The sequence below is a fragment of the Pan paniscus genome, chromosome 22, assembly GCF_029289425.2.
Source record: "Pan paniscus chromosome 22, NHGRI_mPanPan1-v2.0_pri, whole genome shotgun sequence".
Lineage (NCBI taxonomy): Eukaryota > Metazoa > Chordata > Mammalia > Primates > Hominidae > Pan > Pan paniscus.
In genome coordinates, this window is record NC_073271.2 from 29,063,152 (window position 1) to 29,069,151 (window position 6,000).

Here is a 6,000-nt window from a genome sequence, read left to right on the forward strand (position 1 = left end):
CAATTCTGCAAATGATTTGTCAGCCCGGTTGAGGAGCAGGCTAGGACAGCATGCACAGATGCCGTCTTGCTCAACTTAACCCTTCTTCATTTGTGCATTTTCATTTAATACACTTGGATTTGGTACAGAGAAGGGGAATAGGGTTCTAGACACTGAAGGAAATGAAATCCCCACATGGCTTAGAGCGTGGGGATTTTGCTACTTGAAATACCATTGTACCCTCTCCACTTTCAAATGAAGATCCTGACATTGTTTTCCAGAACAATTGCACCGTCCAGACTCAGGGACCCACAAAAGTGTCAATTCACCGCATGTTGGCTTTTTTTTTTTTTTTTTTTTTTTTTTTTAACTAATTGTAACAAGTGGTTGCTGTGAAACGCAGGCTTCCGAAGGCTGCCCTTCCAGTGACCCATACCCTGACCTGGACAGACCACCTTCTGTCCAAAAGAGGAAAAGTTTTGTTCTTAGATCAGATGAAACCCTGGCTTACCCCTGGTGACCAGCGGGATTAATCAGACACCAGTAAAACAGCTGACAGAAACACTGAACCAACTCACAATAACCAGCACACACATCAGGCAGCATTCCTCTGCGGGGTCTTACCTCATCTCTTTCTTTTGCCCTGAGATGCAATCCCTGCTTCCTGAGGCCGTGTTCTCTGTGCTTCTTAAAGGGAGCCACTTGCAAGCTAAGAAGCTGCCCATTTTTAGGATCAATATGGTATTCCCCCAAGTTGGTTAGAAAACACAATGGCAGGGACAGAATTTGCAGCAGGGGTTTGTAGAGGATTAGGGCTGCTTCGCCAGGATTTATCGCCCCATGCACAACCCAGACTGAAACCCTGGTCGCAGTCTGGGTGGTTTGGAATGAGCCAACAGGCATTGCCATCAGTTTTAGGCCTTTGAAAAGTAAAATCTTCCCAACGTGCAAAAAGTAACCACTAAAAATGAACCATAACCAGATGCAAAGAAAGAATGAAAGATTGTGAAAGGAAAAAAAGTTCTGAAACTGTATCTGGAAGGTTCCTGCAGAAGGGGTCCTTCTGAAAGTATGCAGCAGGCTTCATAGCTTGCCCAACAGTCATGTACATTTCAGAATGTAACTTTCCAACGCAAGTTGCTTCTTTGCTTTACTACCTGCAGAGAGCCACCTGCTTCATTTAATCGTGCTTTGGGTTCTGTTTTATTTTTACTGTATCCCATTTTCCAGGGCAAAAAGCAGAAAGCAAATAAAACCACATTTTTGCTACTAACTTAATATGAAATCTATTTTAATTCAGAATGATTTCCCTCCACTTTTATTTTAAAACATGTTTGAGAAGAAAAGCAAGCTTAGAGGATTTCTGGTCCTAAATACAGCAATTTCAAGGATTGCTATCAAAACCCTTAAGGGCACCGTTAAAGAATGGGATAACCTTGAAATATAGGATGGCTAAGAAGTGAGAGCAAAATATCACTCACTAGTGGCTATTTGTAACCAGAGTTATGCCAGGGAAGGGAGAAAGCAGTGAGAGCCGGCAATATTTGAGACGGAAAGAGATGACAGAGAAAGGTATCTTTAGCGAGGAAAGCATTTAGTGACTTTAAATCAGATGCCAAAAGAATATTTACTGGGGGAAAAATCAATTTTTCTGTGCTGTGGAGGAAGCATTTCAAAGTAAGACAACCTTTATTTCCAAATGCCTTCTGGAGGCCCTCCCCGGAGGACACAACACCAACGCTATTAATCTTGACTTAGTGAATGAACGTATTATACGGATTTCAATCCAGATCTTCAAGTCTTAAAGAGTTCTGAAGAGCCCAGATAAAGCAACCCATTTTTCCTTTGGTGATTCCTCAGGGGTAACTCACTTTAATTCCCCTTTCATCTCTATGGGAGGACTCGGAACTTTAAAAGCAAACAGGTTTCCTATACTAATTCCTGGAGAGAAGGCTTCTGTTGCTTTCTTGCTGCTGCGAGACTGAAGGTGGGTGACCATCTTCATTTGTTACCTTGGAAGATGTGGAGAACCAGAAGTAAGTCTGAAATAATAGGCCAACGGTAGCTGTCTCCTTTCTTCGAGGAAAGTTATTGCCCTTCCAAATGCCAGTTTGTTTTTTGATTTTCCACGGTCCAGCCCCGTATTTAACACAGAAAGATGCTTTAGAAGCCAGAACACTGGTAATAACCCCAAATATACACAAAGACAAAGCAGAGGGCATGTCTGTTTTGTCCTGTCAGACAAATTATGATCTAAATTTTCTGCCAACACCACTTTTTTTTCCCCTGATTGTTTATGGCAACAGCAGCCTGTTTATTGAGATTCCAAACTGCAATGAAATTTTCTGGGATTGAAAAAAAGAGAATAAGAGAGTCAGAAAGAGAGAGAAGGCTTATTATGTAGAAGTAAACTGTTTCAAATGGAAACCTGACTCCCATTGTGGAAAAGGGAAAGCACTGAGGAAAATTATGCCAGATTATCTAGGCTAAAGGAAAAATTTTATGCCTCATTGTGCCACTTGCAAGGGACAGGAGAGGAAAGAAAACACTAGAAACTGTGTGGCAACAAATGACTAAATCGGGATGCAGAGATAGCAGCCTTGCTAGGTTCAGTCCAACTTGTACAAGAATGGTAACAACCTAAGGCAGAGATTTACCAACAATGATCTGTTACCCAGGGATTATATTAATAAAACAGCCAGGGAGGGAAATGGCTCCAGTTAACTAACTTTTTTTTTTTTTTTTTTTTTTTTTTTTTTGGGAGATGGAGTCTTGTTCTGTTGCCCAGGCTGGAGTGCAGTGGCGCAATCTCGGCTCACTGCAACCTCTGCCTCCTGGGTTGAAGCAATTCTCCTGCCTCAGCCTCCCGGGTAGCTGGGATTACAGGCACCCGCCACTGCACCCGGCTAATTTTTGTATTTTTAGCAGAGACGGGGTTTCACTATCTTGGCCAGGCTGGTCTGGAACTCCTGACCTCATGATCCAACCACCTTGGCCTCCCAAAGTGCTGGGATTACAAGGGTGAGCCAACGCACCCAGCCACTACATTTTGACATAAAGTCCGAAGACGGGACACAGGTCAGCACTTTTCATCCTAAAGGGTTATCAAAAGACATCAACTTGTATAAAAACTGGTGTGAAAATCGAGTGATGTTTTAATTGATGTCATATGTTCTGTTCTCTCATGTGTCCAGATCCCGGAATAGGCTGAGAAAAATAGAACCTGGAGTGTAAAAAGAAAAAAGAAACATGTTAGTGGATATAGGACATTTTGCAGCTCTCAATTTGATCTGTTCCACAGTCGTCACACGGGATGAGAAGATTGTAGGAATGTGGAAAAAATTAGAATAACCTTGCATTTCGAGTTATGGAAAAGAAACTTTTAAGCTTTTTACATTTCTGTGAGAACAACATGAACCTGACAGCTAAATCACTGAAATATTGATCACATTACAAGTAAAAATTCAAACAAATTCGTTTCAATTGAAAGAGGAAAAACATTGATACTACTACTGCTCATTGGTATGGTGATATGCAAATGTGGACTCCAATAAAGGAATTTGTCAAATTTTTGGACCACAATTATGTGAGGGAATATCAAAATGTATATAATTTGCAACAACACAAGGATGTAGACTTTGTCTGATTTTGTAAATCTCTGAAAGGCTTATTTTTGATGTGAACTAATTGGATAGTCTAATATGCTCCCTTTCAGCCCACCATAAATATCTGTGAATTAAATTATGTAAACAGTTTCCTCAAAAGCAGAAGCATTGCTAACTCCCTTCCCCCACATTAAATAGTTCTATATGAGTTGACAGAAGGAGTTGGCCGTATGACCTTTCGCAATGAACGGGGAACATAGCCCCCTCTGGCCTGAATCTGAGAGAAGCCCCTTCCCAAAGCCCTTATAAGATGATGTACCAGAAACCAACACATCTGACCAAGAGGTCTCTGAAGTTGCAGCCTTTTGTATTTACACTTTTGAGCTATCTCCATTGTGATGCAAATCTCGATTTTCAATCAAAATTGGCTAGAAAAAAAAAATCTTTCTCTGGAAACCGTTGTAGGAAGCACGTAAGCCTAAATCTTAAATTTTCTCTGTTCTGACTTCCTATTAAGCCACAAAACAAATGTTATCAAACACATACACCTTTTGCAACTGCTGATTGAAAACTCAACCGTGTCAACTAGCATTTTAAACTAACTATAGTTTTAGTCTTAAAGGGTGCTGAGTTTATGCGTTATAAATGAACACCCCCGCCCCTTTTTTTTCTAATTTGGGTGCTCACGTCAAAAGCATCTAAAAGCATTTTAACTTTTGTCGACTGTCCCAATTCAAGTTTGTTTGAGAGAGTCCTCCCTTCTTAGCTTGGATCCTTTATATAAGTCCAGATGAATAAAATAAAATGAAATGCAAAAGGAAGGCATCATTAATGACTTGAAGGCGTCCCACTTTTATTTTCTTGTATTTTAAGAGCGGAAGTTGGAAATATGGAATCCTCCCAAGCCGCTCAGAAAGTTTGAAGACACAGAGGGCAGGGACCCAGACTTACGGAAGTCTCCACCTCAGGCTGAAGGTTTGTGGGCGTCTGTGTGTGCGTGCGTCTGTCTTTTACTGTACCCTTCAAGATCGAGTTCTGAAGGAGCATTTCTCCTGCCAAAATACACACACAGCCTGGGATTAAAAGGGCTGAAACCTACCAGCAAGTTCTTAACGCCCTCCCACAATCATTAGACCAAATCCACCATCATTCCAGATTCATTTTTCCCTTATTCATCTGTCCAACTAATTCCTGCCACATTCACCAGGCTTATATCTTAATCTTTTCTGTTACATAGAGAATACATAATGAAAAGCTGCATTTTCTGGGTACATGCACACATTTGGAGCGGATGAACCATATGTGAAGCGACATACAATGCTGAATGCCGGCTGAATGGCGTCCAGCGCTAAAAACACCGCGAGCGCAGGAACAAAAAGCCGGCGAACAAGAGCCAGCGCCAGGCTTGCCTCTGCTGGAACACCAGGGGCTTCGCAGCGAAAACATGGGTATAATTTCACTGTTTTCACTCACACAAGCTGTGGGAAAGGAGTCACCATCTGATGTTTGATTGTGTGGGATATGTTTTTGGCAGTGGCCTTGTATTCCTCATTGACAAAAAAAAAGAAAAGAAAGAAAGAAACAAGAAAAAAGGGGCAGAGATGGAGGGGGGAGGAAAATAAAAAAGAATAGAGCTACATTTGCTGTTTTCAATTTGCAGTCTGGGGGACAGGCACAGCTGACAGTTCTGACCAGTGGCCACCTGAAAATCAGGGCCAGGGCCTGGGGACTGTCCCCTCTGCCTCCATCCCCTGGGCCTCCCTTTATGCCGAGGGACCAGGAGGGGACTTTTCTCCATCCTCCCCCGTCGGCTGGTTAACTTACGACCGAGCTGTGGGGCTGACGTTTGCCTGATTTAATAAAGCCTTTTATCCAAGGTAGCGGCTGGGAAGGCAGGGTCCTGACAGCCCAGAGGGGGAAAGGGCCCAAGGCTCACAAGCAGGCACTTTCCGGAGCCGGTGAGGAAAAGAGTGAAGCTTCAAAAAAACTCCCTGGCAATGCGTCTAGGGCTGAAGCCAGGTGGTTTCTCCCGTGGTTTCTGGCTGGAGACTGGCAGGGGTGTTAGGTTTACACCCTGGGTCTCCGCCCCAACCGAAGGTTCTAGAAAGAGATATGCTGCTCCTTGTCTCTGTCACCATCTTTTCCTCACTCAGGAATGCCAGATTTAGCAAGTAAACATACAGGATGCCCAGCTACATTTGGATTTCAGAACAACAAGTACTAAGTCGTGATGTGCTGTTTCCCCAAAAGCCAATTTTCACTGAGTGTCTTGCACGTTATCTGACAATGCTACTCCCACGCCACCAGGCTTCCTGGTCCAGCCACCCACCTCCCCTCACCTGTGGCGGGTGGGCAGGGGGGCGGTGATCAACAGCCTCCTCTGCCTGCATCTCAGGGTGTTAAGAGGATAATGAGA

The 6,000-nt window shown here is 43.1% G+C and overlaps 1 protein-coding gene across 3 annotated transcripts in view; it reads left to right on the plus strand.

Moving 5' to 3' along the window:
• The window catches only part of LOC103787027 (putative uncharacterized protein C21orf62-AS1), a 183,374-nt gene extending 180,126 nt beyond the window's left edge, over positions 1–3,248 (plus strand). For all 3 annotated transcript variants that reach the window (XR_010111084.1, XR_010111083.1, XR_010111085.1), the window contains one exon: positions 3,174–3,248. The gene's annotated coding sequence lies outside the window, so the exon portion shown is untranslated. The remainder of the gene's footprint in view (positions 1–3,173) is intronic.
• The last annotated feature ends 2,752 nt before the right edge of the window (positions 3,249–6,000 follow it).